This window comes from Chrysemys picta, chromosome 1 (genome assembly GCF_011386835.1).
Source record: "Chrysemys picta bellii isolate R12L10 chromosome 1, ASM1138683v2, whole genome shotgun sequence".
Classification (NCBI taxonomy): Eukaryota; Metazoa; Chordata; order Testudines; family Emydidae; genus Chrysemys; species Chrysemys picta.
This window is the reverse complement of record NC_088791.1, coordinates 113,979,711-114,005,164: the sequence shown is the minus strand read 5'-3', so window position 1 is coordinate 114,005,164 and position 25,454 is coordinate 113,979,711. Positions and strand designations below refer to the sequence as shown.

Here is a 25,454-nt window from a genome sequence, read left to right as displayed (position 1 = left end):
AACTATTACAGGGATCAAAACCAAATTGGGCCTGTGTCATTAACACGGTTTGGCACTTGGGGCTATAGTCCAGAGACCCAGAGTTCCACCCACAGTGAGGTGCAGGAAGCCAGGCTTGTCACAGCAGGGGTGCACTCAAGAGGAATTAAAGGGGTCTAAGGCATAGTTTATCCTTTAGCCCTAACAGTGACAGTTTGCACTTCCGGTTTTAAACAATTCTCATTTGGGGCTTCAGTAGTAAGAGAGTATTTTCTTTTGCAATAGATTAGGAGGGTCCAAAAATATAAATTTTAAATAAAAAATTTGGATTTATTTTTGCAGGCCATCTTGGAAATCTACTTCTAGATTAACATTTCATGGAAAAATGCCACGGTGGTAAAAATGACAGGCTGGCATAGAGCAATAAGTAGACAGTCACATATGCAATTATAGATAGCACTGACAGCAACATCTTTACTCAAGGTTGCCTAATACTTTCCATCACAACACCCCACTTATAACTTTGCCAAACTAACTGTTTGGGCTGAAATGTTCCATGCTAGGTGTCTGCCTCCAGCTGGCTTATTATTTTTTAAGTTTCGGCAAAAATTGTTCAGTTGTTTCCCAATAACAAGGGTAGGGAAAAATACATTTTTAACATGGGGAAAACATTCTTACAACGGCTACATTGAGAAGTTGTAGTGCTTTCATGCTTTGGAGCAGGAGCTTGAAATTTGGTAGAGAAGCCAGGCTGGGGTCAGAAATCTGTCTTTGGTTAACCCCTGAAAATTCAGCCAATTTCGACCCAGTAATAGCTTCTGAAAAAAGTTGGAGTCCGCACACATTCAGCAGAGGATGGCATGAAAATTCTCCAGAGATTCTAATTGCACTGAGCATTTTTTCCTGACTGGCTCAGAGAAAGGAAGGAAGTGCGTATCATCCATAGCCACTCCTGCTAAGAAAGAGAGCCAAGAATGGCTTCTGCCAAGCTGCCTGACCACATGGAGTGGCTTCAGCCAATGAAAGAATGAGAGCAAATAACTGGTGACTCGTCTGAGCAATCATATAAGCGTTCTAGTTCTCTAACTGTCCCTGTTCTGTGCGAGTGTGCTTAAACATTTAATGTTCCCCACCATAGCACACCTGCTCAAGCCAGGGCAGTAAAGTATTTAGCACCCCGCCTCCTGCCACACACACACACACACACACACACACACAATTAACATTTATTTCACGACAACCTTATTCTTCAGAGGAGATTTTTTTTTAAATGTTAATGATGCCAATTTCCTCATCCCCAATTACCTTACTGTTCTCTCTGTTTTATATTGTTCTGGGCAAACAGGGCCGCCCACAACATTTTGGCACCTGAGGCGGAGAGCTCAAATGACGCCCCCATACCCCCTTGCTTGGGCCAAAACTTTGAAAGGTCTCAGTTCTGCCTTCCTCCAGCACAGCACTCCACCATCTCTGTGCAGCTAAAGCAGAGAGAATACATATGCACCAGCAACAGACACAATTTTCTACACTCTGGGTCCTAGTGCCCCCAGTCTGGCACCTGAGGCAGCCGCCTCAGTTTGCCTCATGGTAAGGCCAGCCCTGTGGGCAAGTACCCACTGAATACATGCCTGCTAGCCTTTAGTAGGGATTTACATCACCACCGGCCATGGAGTAGCCTTTCCAGTATCAGCCATGCTCTGGTAGCTAGTATGAAGGCTTGCTGGCCTCTAGCATGCATTTACATGACCATTGGCTATGCAGCTGCCTTGCAGTATCAGCCACTATTCAGTAGCTTGTCTACAAGCTTAACAGTCCTTTTCCAGATTTTTTTTTTTTTTTGTTTGCTCCCCAGGAGACAGAGATCTGTTCCAAATAAGAAAAAGAAGAAAAAAAAACCCTTTATTTCTTGGACTGTTAATCTGGAATCTTAAATTATGAGTTTCAACCAAACCCAGAGATCTTGGAACAAAATCTGCAGATGAGAGAACTGAAGTGGAGTCTTTGGCTCTGTTTTCAGGATGTAGTTATTTGCTCTTATGCTTCTTAACCAGCTTTCAAGAGCATTTCAGCTGTAACTACAGGGTTGCAAAGCCAGGCCTAGTTAAAATGTGATATTTATAGCAATTTAGATGAATAAGTCTGCAATGTGTCTAACGGCTCAAGACTCCTAATCAAATTTACAGGGAGTTTGGCTCAGAGAGGCATCTTAATGGACGGCGAAGGCCAAAGAAGAACTGACAAAAACTGAAGTGTTTAAAAGGTCTGTCAGTATCCCAAGCCATTTTGGTGCACACAGTGAAACTCAGTTAACTGAACCCCTTGTTAAACTAAAGCTCCATTGTAACCATTGGAGGTCAACCGTCTGATCAGCCAGCCAGTGTCTCTTCAATACGGTAAGGGTCCTGAGAGTCCCAAATTCAACCTTGCTGCCAGAGGCAGCCAGTAACTAGGCTGGAAGAGGCTTGGGGTGGTCTTAAACTGTAGCTCTACTCTGGGAGGTGGGGGGGTGGGAGGAAGGAACAGACATTATTGGTGTCTCAATAGACCTGTTTATGGTGTCTCACTGACTATCAGACATCTCCATTTACAAACAAACAAAAGTAACTCTGCATTTCCAGGCCTGCATCTCACCCTGAGCTCTGAGAGCCAGTAATAATGTCCTGCAGCTCAAATTGTGCCCTCAGTTATACCTATGAAACCTCACCCTCAGCCAACCATGCACTCAGATAACACCCATGCAGCCTCATTAGTCCTAGAACTCTGAGATGGTTTTGAACTTCCTTAGAGACAGTCCTATTAGCACCACATTCATGGCTCCACTCTGCTCCCATTAAAGTGAATGAGAATTTTGCCATCAATTTCAATGGGAGTAGGAGCAGGTTCCAAATTGCACATTTAACTGGAAAAGCAGAAATAGACATAGGAAATAAGCATAGCCTGGCCAACACTGCTGCAGCAGGAATCTCACCATGTGTATTCACTGCCTTTTTAAAATTTAAACTGTGCAATCTTAACACTGTTGATTTTTGCAATATACTCTTTTTATACTCAGGCTAGAGAATAAGTGAGGAGCCTGTTCTGTGTTTGGCAGCAGTAAAAAGGCAGTTTGAACCAACAGCACATGCCATAATCTAGCCCCAGGTATGAGGTTAGCTACTGGTTGAACACAAAGCATGTGTGTCTGAGCAGTGCAGGTCTGGCTGCCGAAGAGGTTTCTAGATCCAGAACTGCTGCCGTTTTTAAAACAAACAGATATGAGCTCATTTCTAACCTCAGATACACCTGTGCAACTCCCGTTGAACTCAGTGCATGCAGATCAGAAGGCAGACTGGAGCGCACGTGGTCTGAAAAAGAGTTAAAAGGAGAACTGTGCACTCCTTCAGTTCACATTCAACATCTGAAACGCCAAAGGAAACCAACATGCTAACCTAATCTTTCTGGAATTAGTCCATTATTTCCTTCCACAGTGAGGTCCACTCAGCAAAATCGGTTTGACGCAGGATTGTAGAGGGGATTTCCACTGTACCAGCTTGTACAATGTGATTTGCTAACTCCAAATGGAAGGGCACATTCTAAAGCACAAGAAAAGCAAAAATAAACCCTTTACATAAAACAATATATACAGGGGAATTCTGCGCTGCTGTCCCAAACTGCCCCTCTACACATGGCAGTGATTCTTAGCTCCAGGAACACAATTAACACTTTTTTAACTGAGAAAAACATAAGTTGTATCAAGCTTTTGACTCTGTTCCTAGAAATGATATGAAGGGACAGGTTCTCCTTGCCCATGGTACTATAGAATAGGGTTACCATATTTGAACATTCAAAAAAGAGGACACTCCACAAGGGGTGTCGGCCCCACCCACAGTCCACCCCCGCTCCTGCCACGCCCCGACCTCACTCTGCTCCAGGTCCCGCCTCCTCCCTGCTTGGCCCCGCCCACCCACCTGCCGCTGGCTCCCTCGCTGCTGGCCTCTTCAACCCCCGCTGCCCGCCGCTGGCCTTTTCACACACACCCCCGCCTGCCGCTGGCTCGCCGCCCGCCTCCTCACCCTCCCACCCACTGCTGGCTCCCTCGCCGCTCACCTCTTCACCGCCCCCCGCCCGCCGCTGGCTCTCTGCTCGCCTCTTCACCCTCCCCACCCGCCACTTGCTTCCTCACCAGTCCGCCCGCCAGCCACTGGCTCCTTCACCGCTCGCCTCTTCCTCACCCCCACTCCTGCTCGCCTACTCACCCCCTCACCCGCTGCTGGCTCACCGCTCGCTTCTACACCCCGCCCCGCCGCAGGTCCCTCGGCTCCTAGGATCAGGGGCAGCCAAGTGGTCCCCACGTGCTGTGCCCGCCACAAGCGCGAGCTCCATGGCTCCCACTGGCCAGGAAAAGTGCCAATGGGAGCTGCCGGAGCCATGGAGCGGGGCTTGCAGACGCCGGCAGTGCACAGTAGGCCCTCCACGCCCCCCCGACCCCACCTGACCTAGAGAGACCTGATGGGGGGCGAGGTGGGGAGTCCTGGTGGTGCTTACCTGGGGCAGCTCCCAGGAAGCATCCGGCAGGTCCCTCTGGCTCCTAGGATCGGAGCAGGGCGGGGGCAAAGGGCTCTCTGCCCGCTGCCAGAGCCTGCAAGCCCCGCCCCTGCAGCTCTGATTGGGCAGGAGAGAGCCAGTGCTGCACACGGAGACCCCCTCTGTCTCTGTGCCTAGGGGCCGCCCACCCGTCCGCTGGCAGGAGCCTGCAGTGTGGGCGGCCCTTAGGCACAGAGACGGGGGGGGTCTCCAAGTGCTGCACCGGCTCCCTCCTGCCCAATCAGAGCTGCGGGGGTGGGACTTGCAGGCACTGGCAGTGGGCAGAGAGCCCTCCGCACCCCTCCCTCCCCCCAACCCGACTCTGGGAGCCAGAGGGACCTGCTGGATGCTTCCCGGGAGCCGCCCCAGGTAAGCACCCCCGGGACTCCCCACCTCGCCCCCCGGCAGGTCCCTCTGGCTCTTAGGGTCGGGTCGGGGGGGGGGGGAGGCGGAGGGCTCTCTGCGTGCTGCCAGCACTTGCAAGCCCCACTCAGTGGCTCTGGCAGCTCCCATCTAGGGTTACCATACGTACGTATTTTCCTGGGTGTTTTTAGATATTTAAAAACTCCTCCTGGACGGCGATTTAAGAACTAAAAAGCCAGACATGTCTGGGAAAATACGGACGTATGGTAACCCTACTATAGAGTCTTTACAGGTTCTCAACCAGTTTTCAATTCCAGGCAATTCATCCCTTCTGGAGGTCCCCATGGAAAGGGTCTATCTAGGTTCTTATATTACCCCCACTGTAGCATCTGAGCATTTCACAATCATGATATAGGTAAGTATTCTCTCTATTTCAGAGAGATAGGTAAGTATTATTTTTACTGATGGCAAACTAAGGATTCAAGAGAATAAGTGACCAGCCCATGGTCACACAGGAAGTCTGTGGCAGAGCTAGAAACCTTAAATTCAATTTCCAAGTTCCCAAACCACACACCCCTCTCCCATATTTGGGCATTTTAAGTTCTTCTTGCTATATCAGTGACTAGTATTTAGCATAATGGGACCTTGGTCTTTAGGTGCCACCATAATATATATTTCAAAGTAGCAGCCGTGTTAGTCTGTATCCGCAAAAAGAACAGGAGTACTTGTGGCACCTTAGAGACTAACAAATTTATTTCAGCATAAGCTTTCGTGGGCTACAGCTCACTTCTTCAGATGCATAGAGTGAAACACACAGACAGAAGATATTTATACATACAGAGAACATGAAAAGGTGGAAGTAGGTGGTCTGCGTACTTCCACCTTTTCATGTTCTCTGTATGTATAAATATCTTCTGTCTGTGTGTTTCACTCTATGCATCTGAAGAAGTGGGCTGTAGCCCACGAAAGCTTATGCTGAAATAAATTTGTTAGTCTCTAAGGCGCCACAAGTACTCCTGTTCTTTTTGCATAATATATATAATATTCATAATAAGTCCACCAAAAATACAGCTCCTACCTAACCTGAAGGAAACTGCAGCATAATCCAGTTAGGTTATACAGATGCTGATTAACAGATGCTTTGAACTGTAAATTCTCACTGTCCAGGCAGGCTTGGAAGTATAGGGAGAAAAGTAGAGTCTGGTTCCTCGCTCCTGCTGAGTCTGGTCTAATCCAGACTCTGAAGAAAGGCAGCCAGGCCTCCTGCCTGAGCAGCTGGAACCTCAGTGGACTCTGATCCTCGTGGTTCTTACCCCCTGCCTCTGCTGATCATGCATGGCCAGTTCTCAGTTTGCTTTAACCGCACCAGCCAGCTAGCGCCATCTGCACTGATGAAACCCTATTGGTTGCTGGGCCAGATTACAGATACTTTACCCATGCACTTACGTGGTCTTGTCTAGTTATATGTTCCTTGCCTCCTGCTTTGCTTCTATTTGCAGCCACATTAAAATCCCTCTTTCCCCCAGACGCTTGCTGCTTCTCCTTTCAATCCAGAGTGATTTCAAACCAATCACTCAAATTGTGGTCAGGCTGGATGCCCAGTTCTTCAGGACACCTACCTCACTTAATGGCATTATTACTCTCATTTTACAGACGGGGACACAGCCTCCTAGAAATTAAATGAATCACCCAGTGGCACACAGCAAGTCAGTGGCAGAGCTAGGAAATGTATACGGCAGCCTGATCCTTCATTATATGGCAGCCTGCATCTTGAATAGTCATTTCAACTAGTGCAAGAGGGAGTGTAAAATGCCACCATTCTGATGTAGTATTTGATACCCACCCTGTACTGGTGTAAATGGCCACACAAAATGCCAGATGATGGAGAATCATGTCCTAGGTGCAATATCTGCTAGTTTACACTTTAGTGTAATACATTGGTCAGGGCTGTTCCTAGCTATTCTGGGTCCTTACTCAGCCCCCCCCCCCTCCGCGGGGGGTGTGTGTGTGTGTGGAGCCCAGGCCTCCTTGCGGGGGGGCGGGGCTGGCTTGGGGGACAACGGGGGAACCACCCCCCAGCACTCACCGGCAGCATGGCTGGGGCCGGGTCACTGCACTTCCCACTGCACTCCTTAGGGGAGTGAGGGCGGGGAAAAGGCAGGGCGGGGGTAGGAAGAGATGGGGCAGAACAGGGGCAGGGGCTTTGGGGAAGGGGTGGAGTGGGGGCAGGGCTGGGGCAGAACAGGGGTGGGAAGAGGCAGGGAAAAGGCAGGGTGGGGGCCATGGGGAAGAGGCGGAGCAGGGGCTGGGCACCGGGAAATTTGGTGCCCCAAAATTTCCTGGTGCCCTACGCAGCTGCGTACTTTGCGTATGGGTAAGGACTGCCCTGACATTGGTGTCTACTCCATTGTTGACAGGTAGCTCAGAGGAGAAAGGAGTTTTTACTGTCTGTCACCCTGGCATGCTGAGGGTGACAGATTTGCTTTGAATTCAGCTGGGCCTCTTCCCAGGAAGCCTTATAGCACAGGGCCACCCAGAGGATTCAGGGGGCCTGGGGCAAAGCAATTTTGGGGTCCCTTCCATAAAAAAGTTGCAATATTATAGAATACTATATTCCCGTGGGGGCCCCTGCGGGGCTTGGGGCAAATTGCCCCACTTTCCCCCCCCCCCCCCCCCCCCCCGGGCGACCCTGCTATAGCAGCATGGTCTAGTGTAGAAATCCCTCGCTATTCACCTTGGGGATTCTAGTGGATTGGGAACCCTGGGCCCAGAGTCAAACCGATTTCAGACTTCATTCGGTGTTGGGAAAAGTCAGCACCAGCAGGTTCCATTGAAGATTTTGACCCAGACAACCTTACCAAAAAAGGCTTAGCTATATAAATAGAAATATAGCAGAGATGGCCAGCTATGTGCAAGGATCATGAAAGGGAGAATAAAGGGAAAGTATCTGTAATCTAGACCAGCAACCAAAAGGGCTGACTTAGGGCAGGTAGAGAGGAATGTTTATGGTATGGCGTATCTATACCTTGTAGAAATAGAATACAGTCATATTTCTGTACTATGCAAACCATGTCCCCAAACCCTTCAGGGGTGCAATAATAGTTATAAAGTTAAAATAAATAGCAGGGAGAGAAACACTAAGATTAAGGGGTTATGGCAGAGTCATTTTCACATGAGATTGTTAAATAGATGAGGAGAGACACAGAGATATCTATTATGTCTTTGGCTAAGCCCATCTCCATCACAGGGGAGAAACAGAAGGAGGCAAAACAAGTTCCTGTAAGGGTCTGACCCAGAGGAAGAGAGGTATTTATTGAAGTGTTGTTTTGATGTAGTCATCTTCCAGTCTGGGGAGAAGGCAAATTGCTTCATGGTATTTGCATTTAACTAAAAAAAAAAAAAATAAAATAAAAAAAGATTATTGTCAAAGGCATAATGGACTAACATTGTACACATCCAAGCAGTGTTTACAATCCATTTAGCTTTGAGGGATTGCATTGCTTAGTTGGGAAAGCATCAGTCTTAGGATATGTCTACACTGCAGTTAGACACCCAGGGCTTGGGTTAAGGGGCTGTTTAATGGCAGCGTAGACCTTGGGCTTATGCAGGAGTCCAGGCTTATGCAGAAGTCCAGGGGAGGAACCACAATTGTCCAGCTCTTCCCATTATATTGTTAATCTACAAGTAACCAAGGACCTGCATATCCTACTCAGCAAAAATTAGTTGTAAGCAGAGTTTTTGCCTAAGGAAAAATGAACTGTACAGTCCATTTTGCGTTTTTATACTCCAATCTCTTTAGTTCACGAAAGAAAGAGGCTCAAACCAAAAACCTTGCAACTTTGGAAATGCTTTGACCTGGATGTTAGCTGTATAATCTCTTTCACACATCTCAGCCCCTTACACAAAAACTGCTTTAAACAATGATCAAAATAAAAACTGCAAAATATTTTGTGAGTTCTTAGAAGACAGAATCCATTTTTCGCAGAGTCACTGAGGCTCTCCGACGAACTGGAGACCATCAAAGCCCATAAGTTTTTAAAAATTATAGCTCTAGTTTTGAAATATGAGAAGTTTTTGCCAGACAGTTTTGCCAAGTGTTTATGTTTTGGAGCATAGCTGGGCTGCTTATCAGGAGTTCAGATGTTCTTTGTTTCTAATTTCCTACAATTATTCACTCTCCATGCTCCATTCAAGCACAGTAACACCCATTGGTCATGAGAGCCTGCAATGCTTCTGTCTCACAAAGCAGTCCTGCAAGAGCCCAGGGCTTTGACCTTGACCCTCAGTGTGTAGCAGCATTGCAGTATAGCAATGTCTCCCTCCTCCCTCTCAGAGTGTCTTCCCGCTGGTAAGAGAATCTGAGTATTCAGATGTCTCTAGAAAGAGGCTGAAAAGAGCCTCGCTAAAATGCAGAATTCCATGCTCTGACAGTAAAAATTTTTGTTGTATTGCTCAGTGCATTCCAAGCCAGCCAATTTAATTTAATTAATTGGAGCAATTTAAGAGCATTTAGTTGCTCTGCAAGAGGTACTCTGTATGAAAAAAAATCTCAAATGAAGAACATTGATTAAAATAGTGTATTATTAATTATAATATCTTAAAGTATTTTGCAAGGTGGGTGACTATCATTAGCTCCATTTGATATAATGGGGCAACCCAGATATGAAAGGGTTAAGAGTGAAATTTACAGAAGTTACTTAGGTCCTAAATTACTTATAGATGGTTAACAATAAAGTGAAATCCCATTTTGCACAAAATTTGTTTCTGTATTTTAATTAGCTTTATTGTTTTATGTAAAACTGTCAGGGACAAGCCCAGAAAAGAATGTTGCTGCTTTCCAGAGACACTTGGCTAACTATTTTATTTTTTAAGAATGAGATTATGTTGTCTAGTCAAATTAATGCAAAGTGGGGTGTGAAAAGACGTCAGTTTGGAGAGGACTTGGGGGGAGGTGAGAGGGTAGGACAAGAGTTAGCAACTTGGGGGGGGGGCTGGGAGGAGATTGGTGTCAAAGAGTTTTGTAGGCCTGGTAAAAATGCTACATTCTATACAATATGGTTGTTGAAACTTTGAGACAAATTAATAGGAGAGGGAAATTACCTCAATGGCTAATTCTCACACAGGGAAGAAGATTAGCAAAAAGAATAAGTCAAGTCGGCACATATCATCTGGAAGATATGTCAATACTCTGCGAAAAGATAATTGGCAGAGCTTCATTGACTTCAGTGGAAGAACAACAAATTTACACCAGCTGAGGCTCTCTGCTCTCATCCTCAGCTTCAATAGGATGGAGGGCAGAAAGCAACTCCTTTTGAGGTCTATGGCTAACCTCTTATTTACTTGACAGGGAGCAGGCCCTATGGTATATTCAGGAAAGGACTTTCTAGGACCGAAAGGGATAAGGCGTCAGAGAAAGGAAGGTGTTGCTAGCAGACATATCTATACAGCCTGTCTGCTTAAAGTCTGGATCTACTCCCATTGACTCCTGGAAACAGTGCAAGGCAAAGCTTTGTCATTATAACCCCAAACCAAGTAAAGCACAAATCTGAAACTCCATGCAAACGGAGGGTGTGCAGTAACCTCATTTTGTTATGCTGAAACCAGACAAACCAAGCCTGATGGCCACAGAAACTCTACCTGGAAACATAACTCTTCATCTTAGACCTAATTTATTCTATTGACTTATGCTGCTACATGCACATACTACACTGAACAAAGAAATATCTTTAAATAGTTTGGCTTTTTGTTCTTTCAGCACATACTGTAGTACTTAGTTCAAGAACAGGAACCGTCTTAGGGAAAACCTGCTCTCAGGGGTGTAAATAGGAGTTTTACCATTACTGGCACAACACCAGGAGTAGGCTGTCAGGACCTGCCTCCTAATAACTTCACTGGATTTTGGATCAGGCCTTATGTGATCATGCTTAGGCACGAAAGACAAAAATGTAGAAGCATTAGTATTCACTGAAAAATTGTTGGTCAAGTGGCAGGACAGATCCTACTTTAGATTACTGGTTAGGTCAGGTTGAAAGAGAACAGAAGATCTCCAACATTATCGGACTGAATAAAATCAACGTGATAAACATTTGATGAGTAATCTCCTACAGAGAGGGATATATGTATGCAGGGCCAGCTCCAGGCACCAGCTTAGCAAGCAGGTGCTTGGGGCGGCCACTTCGGAGGGGGGCAGCACGTCCAGCTATTCGGCGGCAATTCGGCGGAGGGTCCCTCACTCCCGCTTGGAGTGAAGGACCGCTCGGAGTGAAGGACCTCCTGCCGAATTGCCTCAGATTGCAATCGCAGCTTTTTTTTTTTTTTTGGCTGCTTGGGGCGGCAAAAACCCTGGAGCCGGCCCTGTATGTATGCTGTAGATTTATTGGGATGTACAAAGCAGATCAGTGAGCCACTTTCAGTGTAAAAAAAACAAGTGATAACTGTGACCGGGGTCCCAATGGGGAGCCAGCTGTGGTCACTCAATTAGGGTGAACTGCAAAGTATGGGGCAGGCAATCCCCATAAAGCTGGTGGATATTCCAATACTTAGATTCACGAAGCCAGCATAAAACTGCTTTTTTATTACCTTATTGGTTACTCAGAAGTCCAAACAACACAGTTCCCTTAAAGTGATCCAGCCTCAGGCCTCCATTGAGGTACCCATGTCAAATATGATGAAAATTTCTGTAAATCTTATTTCATCACATAAAAGAACAGGTTCTACCAATCCCAAAGGATCGGACGCATTACCTCCCAGGTTAATGAATGTTTCAGATCTTATCCAAATATACACTACAGACAATTCTTATTAACTAACCTAAAATTTATTAAAAAACAAAAGAGAGAGTATGGGTAAAAGATCATTATACATACAGACAGGAGTTCAATTCATTGAGATTCAGATTCATTGCAACTACAAAGCTCACCATCTCTGCTTAGAGTTCCTTTAGAATTCATTTCATGGGTTATAGTCCAATGTCCAAATCTCATATTCAGGGCGTACCAGCATAACTGGGACCTCAGTCTTGCGACTCAGACTTCCCCCGATGAAGTTTTAGCAGATCTGAGATGACAGAATCAGGGCCCAAGGATCTTTTATACAATTTCATGTCCTCTTTGACAAGTTGGGATTTCCTCTAGGAACAAAAGATAATTAGGATGATTTTGAAGGAGGTCCATCACCAGTACTTAGCTATATGAATTAACATTCGGCCATTTGCTTTTTCCTCCACCATTCACAGTACATTTCAAAGAGAGATGAATACCAAGATATCCTGTGTTTATAATTCATTTAAATGATATCAGAATACAGCATAGACAGGGACTGTTGATTACACTGTTGTACTCATACATATGTAAATACACCAAAACACAAACATTATCCCCCCACATATCTTTTGAGGGTTATTTATTTTGCAGGATGTTTAACCCTTTCTAGCCATGCATCACACTTCCAATGTGAGACTGGTGTGGAAGGGCAAAATTAGAGCTCCCGGATACACCTTAAGGACCTTCCAACATTGATATGAGCTGTGTTTACATTGAATTCTTTGTAAGGGCAAATTATTGATGCATTCTTTGGCCCCAGCCAAAAACTTAGTCCATGCTTTGTGAAACAGTTTAGTGATTCCAGGGTTTGGTCTATGTGTTACCATAGCCATTAATGTTCTTCAGACAGCACATACTCTGGCATTCAGCCATGAAGGCTGGGAGGTGTTGTACCTCAGTTTCCCTTTGTGCACAGCAGTTCAAGCTTGTAGTGTTTTTTCTGCTGTGGAAAGTTTTAGAAATGTGTCTATGCATTAGCTGTGAAGCCTCAACATTATTAGGCTTTTTAACATAAAGTATGTTCTTGTTGAACCAAACAGCACAATCATAAGGGTTTCTATTATGTACCACCCTTAACATGTTCAAGGGCTTTTCCAAAAGACCATGCACATTGTACATTTTTACAGTTTTGGGTATCAGCAACAAGTTAGTTTCAATCATTAGCAATAACATTAACATCAGTTCTATCACATGTGTACATTTATAATTATTTTTGTCATGCCAACCCTTTGGTTTAGACAAACCATTCTTTAGGTCAGCTTCTTCAATATCCCTTTTGAATCTTTGTAGCTTTTTCTTGATCTCAGGGTCTTCCTTAACATAGGCTTTCAGTTTAACCACTTCCTTGGGGTTTTCGTATTTTAGGGTTAACCTATGGCTTTTATTTGCAAGGTTTAATCCTTTCCTTCCTCCCTGTCCAGTACAGTCAAAATCTGAACTCTTTTGCTTAACAGAATCCATTGGCTGGCTAGATGTGTCCTTTTTGCTAACAGCTACAGGCAAGTCTTTCTCCCCCCCAGTCAGTCAGGTAATTTGCATCAACACAAACACTAGCTTTCAAATTCTCAGCTGCTACCAATTTCAAGGCTGGATACTCATTCTTCCCTTCAGCAGGATTGGGTTCTTCCCATCCCCCTCCCCCCCCACACACACACACCTTTTTCCTAGAAGGTTGAAAATTGAAACTTCCTGCTCACAGGAATTCCTTTGCTGGTTAGGTGTGTTAACCAACTGCTGACCCTCTGTGCTATGAACATCTACTAGGGTGACCAGACGTCCCAATAAAATCGGGACCGTCCCAATATTTCGGGGTTTGTCCCGCGTCCCGATATCCGCCGGCAGCCCTGTTTTTTGTGGGTTTTTTTTTTGCTCCGTGGGCTTGGACTGACTCGGCTTTTTTTTTGCTCCGCCGGTGGGCACTCCCCCCCCGTGTCCCAATATTTTCTTTCCCGCATCTGGTCACCCTAACATCTACACAGACGCTCTCCTGCATGCTTGCTTGTGAATCTACCACCTCCAGCAACTTAGAGACTGGACTCTGTTTTAAAGAGATACCAAACAAATCCAAAGTGCCTAAGGGTGAGAGTTTGCCTGCTCTCCCCTGTATCCTTGTGAGTTCAGTCATAAGGCTGTTCTGCTCTGAAAAACCAGTAACCCAGTCTTTCCTCAGTACCTGAGTCACAGACTGCTTACTCAAAGAATCAATATGGAGACATTCCTGTCCCAACAACATAGTCTTCCCAACGAATTGGTCAAGCACATCCACTTGGTCATAGGGCTGTTCAAATTCCCTGACAATTTTTATTCCATCTGAAATCTTTTCAAAGCTATCCACAATGGATTTTTTCAAAACAAATTCAGTGGATTCATTTTCATTTGAAAAGACTTTGGCCACTAGGCACTAACACACTTTCCTCAGAAGAGAGACTGTTTACTATCAACAATGGCCCATTAAGAGGCAATGGAAACAATTCCTTTTCACAGACTTCAAAGACTTCACCAATAAATTCTTTTCCCTTCTGCAATATCATGCACTGCAACAGGTTCTTTCTGAGCTATATTTATGTCCAGAACCAGCTTTGGCACAAGAGACAAATCACCAAACTCCTTCTGAGTTTCACATACATCCAGAATCACCTCTGGCCCATCAGGAGGATTTTCACACAACCCCCTTTTAGGTAAACTGCTCGACTTCATAGATCACAAGATTAGAAGTATTCTCTTCCTTGTTACAAGTTTCCACACTGTCAGTGGGTAACCTAGTCAAATTACCTTCATGCTTTTCTTGTGCCCCGGCTATGATATCATCCTGATCAGACAAGGTTGTCATACCTTTACCCAGCAACACACTAACAACAGGCAAAATAGAAGCACCAGAATCACTTGGTCTCTGGGAGCTATTTATGACATTAACTGGATGCAACCTAGTTGCAATGTCATCATCCCTAGCAGACACAAATTTAGGACCACTTCCTTCCTGGGCTTTAGTTGTATCCAGAATCAGCTCTGGATCAACTGATACATTTTCAACCATCATAGGCTGAAAGGCTTCTTCTGTCTGCTTTACAGACAGAAAAGAGCTGGAAAAACATTCCCCTTTAACAGACAAACAGCTTGGGATATAATTTTCCTTGTCCCAGCACACATGGCTGTTCACAGACAATTGCTTGGAGATTGGGGTAGCTCCCTTTCTCTCTCTCTCTCTCTCTCTCTCTCTCTCTCATCTCAATGAAATATCTGTACCGTCAAGTCACACATACTTTCAAGTCATTACCCCTAGCAGACACAGGAGCATTTCCTTCACTGTCACAATTCTCCACACTGGTAACAGGTAAGGTACAGGGATACTCATGTTCCACTAACCTTGCCTTCCCAAACTGCTGATTAGACAAAGCCATCAGCTCAGAAGGCTGCCTAGGCTCATCTAAACTTTCTTTGCCTTCCCCTCCCTTAACAGATGAACTGTTTCCCACAACTAGTGTCTTATTACACTAAGCTACTTTAAGCACATCACTTTTACCTGGGTCAGGTTTACTTTCCCAAGCTTTACTAGCCAACAATTTATCACTCACCAAGAATGTACCCCCTTCCATCTTCAGTTAGGGCTTTAACCTGATCACCAATTTTAAATTGCTCTGGAGAAACATCTTCCTGAGCCTTATCTAATGCCAGATTCACTTCTGAGATACCAGACAGACACTCAGAAATTTTTTCCACATAGGCACTGCTTCTTTGCACAGACAAACTGCCATCTTCCTCAGACAAACATTTGAAGAAACCCTCCATAGACAAATCCTTGCCCCTAATAGACACAGGTTCAGGATTATTTCTTTCCTGTGACTGGTTTATGTCAACCTGACTGAACAAAGCTTTAATATAATCCCCAATCAAGAGATCCTTAGGCAATAACTTTCTTACACCAGCTATAACTTCATGTTTAACACCATTCCATGCAAGATGGATTCTGGCTAAAGGCACACTTACAGTAAACTCAGAGGATTATAATATTCACACTCTCATTTGGTAAATAATCTTCCTCTTTGACAAGATCTGCTTTAACAAGAGTGATGTTAGAAGCTGTAATTTGCCCTAAACAGCTTTTATCGTTGACTTTTACATTCTCTGCACAAGTTATGGGGTTACCTTCACCCGAGCTCACAGTAAAAGTATTTACATAAAAGGTGGCAGTGTTGGGGTAAATTTGGTTACACACAGACAACTGCTTAGAGTCAAACAACATATCAACGTTGTTACAAACTGGATAGATTCTATCTCCATCTTTGTTGTTGAGAGGAACTGGTTTTTCAGTATGATACAGTTCCTGTTGTTCCTTTATTCTCTTGAGTTGGAGCTTAAGTCTGTCCAGTTTTGCCTTAGCTTCTAGTTCCTGCAATCCAATATATGTCATTTTTTGTTCATGTTCAAAACACAGGCATTCTCTTTCAGCAACTTCTCCTTCCATATCAGCAATTTTTTTCTTTTGTTCAAGTTCTAGCTGCTGGTTTCTCACTGCAAGCATTTTTGCTGGGTCTGCTTCCTTATCACTGGCAATTAACAGATTTTTCAGTTCCTGCTCTGGGGCCTTTTGCGTAAAATACAACCCTCTCTGTAAGCACAATTCTTCCAGGCTTTTTCTGTCAGGATCTTGATCATGGGTCACTCACTATAACTGATTTTTAACCCTTAAAAATCCGATATCAAAAACCACAAGCATGTGGTTTTGATCCAAAAACCCAATTAACCTGTAGTAATGGGTATTCAAGCACAACTATGCCACTGTGACCGGGGTCCCAATGGGAAGCCAGCTGTGGTCACTCAATTAGGGTGAACTGCAAAGTATGGGGCAGACAATCTCCATAAAGCTGGTGAATATTCCAATACCTAGATTAACCAAGACAGCATAAAACAACTTCTTTATTACCTTACTGGTAACAACATAGTTCCCTTAAAGTGATCCAGCCTCAGGCCTCCATTGAGGTACCCAAGTCAAATATGATGAAAATTTCTGTAAATCTTATTTCATCACATAAAAGAACAGGTTCTACCAATCCCAAAGGATCGGACACATTGCCTCCCTGGTTAATGAATGTTTCAGATCTTATGCAAATACACACTACAGACAATTCTTATTAACTAACCTAAAATTTATTAAAAAACAAAAGAGAGAGTATGGGTAAAAGATCATTATACATACAGACAGGAGTTCAATTCATTGAGATTCAGATTCAACTACAAAGTTCACCATCTCTGCTAAGAGTTCCTTTAGAATTCATTTCATTTATTGTCCAATGTCCAAATCTCATATTCAGGGTGTACCAGCATAACTGGGACCTCAGTCTTGAGACTCAAACTTCCCCTGATGAAGTCTAAGCAGATCTGAGATGATAGAATCAGGGCCCAAGGATCTTTTATACAATTTCATGTCCTCTTTGACAAGTTGGGATTTCCTCTAGGAACAAAAGGTAATTAGGATGACTTTGAAGGAGGTCCATTACCAATACTTAGCTATACGAATTAACATTCGGCCATTTGCTTTTTCCTCCACCATTCACAGTACATTTCAAAGAGAGATGAATACCAAGATATCCTGTGTTTATAATTCATTTAAATGATACCAGAATACAGCATAGACAGGGACTGTTGATTACACTGTCATACTCATACATATGCTATGCATCCGAAGAAGTGGGCTGTAGCCCACAAAAGCTTATGCTCTAATAAATTTGTTAGTCTCTAAGGTGCCACAAGTACTCCTGTTCTTTTTGAGGATATAGACTAACATGGCTGCTACTCTGAAACCATACATATGTAAATACACCAAAACACAAACATTATCCCCCCACCTCTTTTGAGGGTTATTTATTTTGCAGGATGTTTAACCCTTTCTAGCCATGTGTCACAATAACATACAAGCTTTCAATCCCAGAGAGCACTGTGGTGGCCTTTAAAACCTTGCCATTGCCTTAACTATGGCAAACGCTAGCTGGGTCTATGTAGGATCAGGGAGAGATCCACCTGCCCAGAGCTCATTGCAGGATCAGGGCCAAACTATCTGGAGTTAAATACGTCTGCATTTGCAGTATTGAAGATATTGCTTATATGGAGCATATAAGAGTACTAGAGTATACTGTACCACACTTCGGTAACTTTGTCTCATGATAAAATTGGCAAGTCTTTAAGTGCCTCCCACTGTACCATTAGTTAGCTACTCCAAATTTAATTTACTTTTTAAACTATTTTTCCAGATAAAGACAAAGCAACAAAGATCTTTGGCACACTTTATTGTCATGACTGTGCTATATTGTCTCACAAAAAAGAACAAGCAAAGCCCTCCTCCTCTACCCCAAAAAGAAAAGGCCAGAACGAGATATCCCAACATTTCCTGAGGACAGCTATGACAGTCATTACAGAGGTGAAGCTGACCACATATATGTAACAAGTTATAAGCAAACATTGCTGGGTGCCAGGGGGTCAGAGTGACAGGGAGAAAGATGAATCAGTGGTTTGGATAAAAATATTGGATTTCTCATATCAAATCAGACTGTCGGTTGATGTAGTCTGGATTCTGCTTCTGACAGAAGCCAATATCTTATGCTTTTGATGGATCGGGGAATAAATAATGATAACTCAGTCATTTGTGCAGTGCTGTAAATGGGCAATAGCGGAGAAACATGGCTTTTTGACCGCTTTTCCCGGGTGGTGTTTGAGATGCAGTTATCTTCATCATCTTGCAGAGAGCTCACATGCATACAATATAAAGCACGGGCAGCTTCATATACAGCAGTAAATACCTTTAACAGTAATTCACACTTTGCACTGATAGAACACTTCCATCAAAGGCTCTCAAGGCCAATCTTTATTGAATTAAGCCTCACAGCATCTCTGTGGATAAGTGAAGATATTAACCCATTTTTCAGATGAGGAGTCTGAGGTCCATATAGTTTAAGTGATTTTCTGCAAGGGCACACGGGAAATCTGTAGGAGAACTGGGAACAAAAACACTGATTTACTACTTGGAATCCTGTGCCATAACTACAAGTCCACCGTTCCTCCTCCTCCACAGGTCTTAATGTCTCCTTCCTGGGGGCCCCAAGCAGAAGAGATTAGAAGAGCAATCACTGGTAAAATGTTCATCCAATAAAAGCTGACATACTATAGGCTAGTCATATCCATGACCAAATGTCAGATAAAAACTAAACTGCTATTGACACCTAATAGGAAGAAAATCTAGGGATCCCAAGTTTCTAATGTGAACAGCTTACATTTTTTATTGGAATTGCAATAAAGCAAATCCATTCAAACGCATATGAGTACAGCGCAAAAGGGAAACCCACAGCTTTCCAGACAGTATGTCAAGTTCCCAATAACACTGTTTTATAAGCTACTACAGTTCCACTTGTACCTCCATACTCTGTAAGGATATAAACTTCCTGAAATAGTGAGGTAACTTCCAGGGCCGCCCAGAGGATTCAGGGGGCCTGGGGCAAAGCAATTTCGGGGGCCCCTTCCATAAAAAAAAAAGTTGCAATACTATAAAATACTATATTCTTGTGGGGGCCCCTGTGGGGCCTGGGGCAAATTGCCCCACTTGCCCCTCCCCCTCCCCCCGGGTGGCCCTGGTAACTTCTATTCAAAGTGTTCTTTGTTGGGAGGAAAGAGCTGGAGCAACAATCAGACCCAATCAAGCTACACACAAATGTGTTTGTCAGAGATCTCCTTTAACAGAGACAGGGATTGGCGCAAATGCTTAATCCTCAAAAATGAAGTCACCACCACTGGAATTTCTGCAAGTATATGGTAACATTCTGGACTGAAGAAGAATTATGGCAACACCGAAGGCTGCTAAATACAGTAGAGGCTTGTCAGCACTAAGAGACTTATTCTGATAATTAAATCATTCTTCTGTAATTAAATTTTCATCAAAAAATACTCCGGTTGTCAATCTCCTATTGAAGTCTACACTTGAATGATTAAACGTCCACATCCTTTGACAGACTTTTAGTACTACTGTGACTCATCAGATGAAAGTGTTCCCTATGAAATTCAAGGGCGTTAACGTGTCGCTTTATACACAATAGTCAGTTGCAGAGCACAATTCTATACTTCTTTTGTATATGTAAACGCTTTGAAACCAATAGTCCAACCGTTCTGGTAAAGAGCAATGGAATTATTACAAGACCTTTTGCTACTTTAGTGTGCATATATTTTCTTTCCTTTTGTAAGCTGCAACAAATTTTTCCCTTTCACTGTATTCCTATTATTTTATATTTTTGCCAGACTTTATAAAGATTTCCTGATATACCACAGAATTCTAAGGTACTAAGTGAAAGAACAGTTGATTTTCTGTACTTAATTGATTTTCCTTAAATTAATGACCATGGTGGGAGAAGGGCAGTTGGCTCAGGGGATTAGTAATGGGATATGAAATATTTCCACTGTAGGTTGATGGTTCAAATACAGTCTAACGCAGTAGTGCTTTGAGGCTATTTAATGAATTGGTGGTCTCAGTGAAATTCCTACTAGACATATATCCATATTACAATTGACTTGTTTGAAGTCTCTGCAAGGAGTCCAAAGTGAAATAATTTTGAAAACTTAGCTACAATATGAATAATAGGGTGTATCATAATCATCATCTGTTAACAGAGAGTGTATTTGGAGGATAAGGAAAAAGTTCTGTTACTCAAACAAGACCAGAAAGAAATTCAGGTTGGGGTGCATCTAGATAATAGTTAGGGTAAATTACATGTTGAATTGAAAGTGCACATGCACAGCTTACATGTGCACACAACCTTTCATCCTAAAGGATCTCAAAGAGAAAGCTTCATAAAAACAATATACAGAATACAGAAAAAAACCATTAACCACCACTGAAATGGCACCATCTCTGAAAAAGAGCCATGCCAACTGTTTAACAAGACACAGCACCACTGAACAAAACAAATTGAATCAAACCACATGAAACTGAAGCTGCAGGGATAATTTTAGTTAGGCAGAATTAGCCACTGAGCTCAGGTTTACCTAGGACATGATTTCTGACTGCTGTGCTAAAGAAAAGTGCTACAGACTCTTCAGTCAGGAGTTCAGTTTCCTACCCCATCCAGAATTCAGCATCTCCAGCAGCACTGTACTCCCTAACAGCACACTCAGTTCCAAGTTGGAGACGAGAAAGTCCCCTGGTGAGTCAGCAACTCAACATCCTGTAATTTTGAGGTCTCCCATCCAAGTGTTCTTATAGCCCAATTCTGCTTAGTTTGAGACACAACAGAATCATAGTACCAGCTGGAAGATAGGGAGGGCCTTCAGGACCAAGAAGCAGCACTACAGATATAAACACACTTGGGCCCATCTACTCCTTGATGGAGATAACACAGGCCGCTTCAGATGGAGGGGCATAAAGCATACCAGAAATTAGGTAACTGTTAGGACACTAATACATTCTTCCTAAGAAACCTTCCTCTACTGAGGATAAAAATCAATGGCCCAAATTGTCAAACTCAGTTGGATACCTGAAGTTAAGCGCCTAAGTAAGTGACCTGATTTTCAGAGATGCTGAGCACCTGTTGAAGTTAACAGGAGTAGTTGGTGCCCTGCACTTTTGAAAGTCAGGCCACTTATTTAGAGACCAAAATATGAATTTAGATGCTTAGCTTTAGGAACCCAAATTTGACCAATAGTACTAGGTTTTAAAAGGAATTTATGCTTTATGCCTTAATTGATTTTATGCTCACTGCTTTGTGTGACACTGTCAACAAAATGATTTTGTTTGTGAAATGTAACTCATGAATAGAGCAATTTGATAGAGAACAAACAGACCCCCCTTCACACACAGACACAAACCGCCTGTCCTGTAGAACAGTGGCTCTTTCCAGACTACTGTACCCCTTTCAGGAGTCTGATTTGTCTTGCATACCCCAAGTTTCACCACACTGAAAAACTACTTGCTTACAAAATCAGACATAAAAACACAGAAGTGTCACAGCACAGTATTACTGAAAAATGGCTGACTTTCTCATTTTTACCCTATAATTATAAAATAAATCAATTGGAATATAAATATTGTACTTACATTTCAGTGTATAGTATATAGAGCAGTACAACCAAGTCTGTCTGTATGAAATTTTAGTTTGTACTGACTTTGCTAGTGCTTTTTATGTAGCCTGTTGTAAAACTAGGCAAATATCTAGATGAGTTGGTGTACCCCCTGGAAGATCTCTGCATACCCCCAGGGGCACATGTACACCTGGTTAAGAACCACTGCTGTAGAAGGCCAGGGTAATGCCACAAACATAGGGGAGTGTCCTGTGAGCTTTGATTTCATCTCTCTGTGTTGTGTCTGTTATGTATTTCCATAAAATGTTTCAGGCTCCAGGGCTTATACAAAGTTATGGTCACTAAAATAAGCTATCGAACCTGAGACTAGAAGCAAAATATCTGTATAAGCATAAGTGTCCAAGTTTATCCCTAGTGTCTCAACTGGAGTTAGTAGATTTATGAATGTATCCCTTTGAATTTACACAACGAGATAACATTTAGCATTTAAATAACTCTTTAAACATGCAAAGCTCTGTGCAGACTTAAATTCTCACAGCATCTCTGTGAGGAAAGCTAGTCAGTAATATTAGCCCCATTTTAACATAGATAATCTGGTGCAGAAAAAGTAGTGAATTGACTAAGGGTATGTCTACACTACAAAATTAGGTCGATCTTATAGAAATCAATCTTTAGAAAGCGATTTTATACAGTCGATTGTGTATGTCCCAACTAAGCGCATTAAGTTGGCGGAGTGCGCGCTCAATACCATGGTTAGCATCGACTCACGGAGCGGTGCAGTGTGGGTAGTGTGACAGACCCAGACCAGTGGGGTACAGGAGTCTGGTAGAGGGCAAATATACTGGTCACTGGATGAGTAGTTTTCTGTTCCCTGAGTGACCAGAGAAAGGGGCTGCACTAGAGTAATCAGGAACCTGCTAGAACCAGTTAAGGCAGGCAGGCTAATTAGGACACCTGGAGCCAATTAAGAAGAAGCTGCTAGAATCAATTAAGGCAGGCTAATCAGGGCACCTGGGTTTTAAAAGGAGCTCACTTCAGTTTGTGGTGCAAGTGCAAGGAGCTGAGAGTGAGAGGGTGTGCTGCTGGAGGACTGAGGAGCACAAGCATTATCAGACACCAGGAGGAAGGTCCTGTGGTGAGAATAAGGAAGGTGTTTGGAGGAAGCCATGGGGAAGTAGCCCAGGGAGTTGTAGCTGTCATGCAGCTGTTACAGGAGGCCCTAGAGACAGCTGCAGTCCACAGGGCCCTGGGCTGGAACCCAGAGTAGAGGGTGGGCCCGGGTTCCCCCCAAACCTCCCAATTGACCTGGACTGTGGGTTCTTCCAGAGGGGAAGGTCTCTGGGCTGTTCCCCCAACCCACGTGGTGAATCTTTGAGGCAAGAAAATCCGCCAATAAGCGCAGGACCCACCAAGATAGAGGAGGAACTTCGTCACAGTCGCTATCCCACAGTTACCACAGTCTCTGCTGCCCATTGGAATTCTGGGTTAAGCTCCCAATGCCTGATGGGGCAAAAACATTGTCGTGGGTGGTTTTGGGTACATGTCATCAGTCTCTCCCCCCTTCCTCCCTCTGTGAAAGCAACGGCAGACAATTGTTTTGTGCCTTTTTCCTGGGTTACCTGTGCAGATGCCATACCATAGCAAGTATGGAGCCCGCTCAGCTCACTGCTGCTGTTGTGAGCATTGTAAACACCTCGCGCATTATCCTGCAGTATGTGCAGAACCTAGCTTAGGAGCTGCCAGCACGAGGACATGGACACAGATGTTCCTGAAAGCACAGGATGTGGCAATTGGGACATCATGGTGGCAGTGGGGCAGGTTGATACAGTGGAACGTTGATTCTGGTCCCGGCAAGCAAGCATAGACTGGTGGGACCACATAGTGTGGCAGGTATGGGATGATTCCCAGTGGCTGCGAAACTTTTGCATGCATAAGGCCACTTTCCTGGAATTCTGTGAGTTTCTTTCCCCCACCCTGAAGTGCAGGAAGCCAAGATGAGAGCTGCCCTGATGGTTTGAGAAGCGAGTGGTGATAGCCCTGTGGAAGCCTGCAATGCCTGACTGCTACCAGTCAGTTGGAATCAGTTTGGAGTGGGCAAAACTACTGTGGGGGCTGCTGTGATCCAAGTAGCCAATGCAATCACTAACCTTCTGCTATCAAGGGTAGTGACGCCGGGAAATGTGCAGGTCATAGTGGATTGCTTTGCTGCAATGGGGTTCTCTAACTGTGGGGAGGCAATAGACGGAATGCATATCCCTATCTTGGCAGCGGACCACCTTGCCAACGAGTACATAAAACACAAGGGGTACTTCTCAATGGTGCTGCAAACACTGGTGGATCACAAGGGATGTTTCACCGACATCAACGTGGGATGGCTGGGAAAGGTGCTTGACGCTTGCATCTTCAGGAACTCTGGTCTGTTTGAACAGCTGTAGGAAGGAACTTACTTCCCTGACCAGAAAATTACCACTGGGGATGTTGAAATGCCGATAGTTATCCTTGGGGACCCAGCCTACCCCTTAATGCCATGGCTCATGAAGCCGTACACAAGCAGCCTGGACAGTAGTAAGGAGCAGTTCAACTATAGGCTGAGCAAGAGCAGAATGGTGGTAGAATGTGCCTTTAGACATTTAAAAGCTCGCTGGCGCTGTTTGCTGACTAAATTAGACCTCAGCACAACCAATATTCACATTGTTATTGTTGCTTGCTGCATACTCCATAATATCTGTGAGAGTAAGGGGGAAGACGTTTATGGCGGGGTGGGAGGTTGAGGCAAATCGCCTGGCAGCCGATTTTGAGCAGCCAGACACCAGGGTGATTAGAAGAGCACAGTTAGATGTGCTGCACATCAGAGAGGCTTTGAAAACCAGTTTCATGATGGGCCAGGCTATTGTGTGACAGTTGTGTGTGTTTCTCCTTGATGCAAACCCGTCCCCTTTGTTTATTTTAATTTCCTGTAAGCCAACCACCCTCCCCCCTTCGCTCACAGCTGGCAAAGGAAATAAAGTCACTATTGTTTTGAAACCATGCATTCTTTCTTATTAATTAAAAAAAAGTGAGAACTGACAAGGTAGCCTGGGTGGGGTGCGGGGGGAGGGAAGGACAAGGCCACATTGCTTATTGTAGCCACACTACAAATCAAAACTGTTTGAATGACAGCCTTCAGTTGCTTGGGCCATCCTCTGGAGTGGAGTGCCTGGGTGCCCGGAGCTCCTCACCCCCACCCCCCTGTATTCTTGGGCATCTGGGTGAGGAGGATATGGAACTTGGAGGGGGGCAGGCGGTTATACAGTGGATGCAGCAGTGGTCTGTGCTCTTGTTGGCTTTCCTGCATCTCCACCAGAAGCCCCATCATGTCCGTTTGCTCCCCCATTAGCCTCAGCATTGCCTCCTGCCTCTTCTCATATTGCTCACTTAATGCTTTCCTGGCCTCTGCCATTGAATGCCTCCATGCATTCAGCTGTGCCCTATCAGTGCAGGAGGATACATGAGCTCAGAAAACATGTCATCGAGAGTGCATTTTTTCGCCTTCTAATCTGCGATAACCTCAGGAATGGAGATGATAGGGGAGTATAGAAACATTTGCACCTGCGGAGGGATAAAAAGGGAGAGTAAAATTTAAGATAATACGTTTCTGAGAACAAAAGGGAGACTCTTTCACAGTGAATCAAGCAA

At 44.2% G+C, this 25,454-nt stretch overlaps 1 long non-coding RNA gene across 1 annotated transcript in view; it reads right to left on the bottom strand.

The window, feature by feature from the left end:
* Positions 1 to 3,121: 3,121 nt before the first annotated feature.
* Positions 3,122 to 25,454, bottom strand: part of LOC135975618 (uncharacterized) — a 28,763-nt gene continuing 6,430 nt past the window's right edge. Inside the window, exons 3-5 of the long non-coding RNA XR_010592581.1 lie at positions 11,825 to 25,367; positions 8,198 to 8,292; positions 3,122 to 3,551 (exon numbers count right to left, since the gene is read on the bottom strand). This is a non-coding gene — a long non-coding RNA (uncharacterized LOC135975618). The remainder of the gene's footprint in view (positions 3,552 to 8,197; positions 8,293 to 11,824; positions 25,368 to 25,454) is intronic.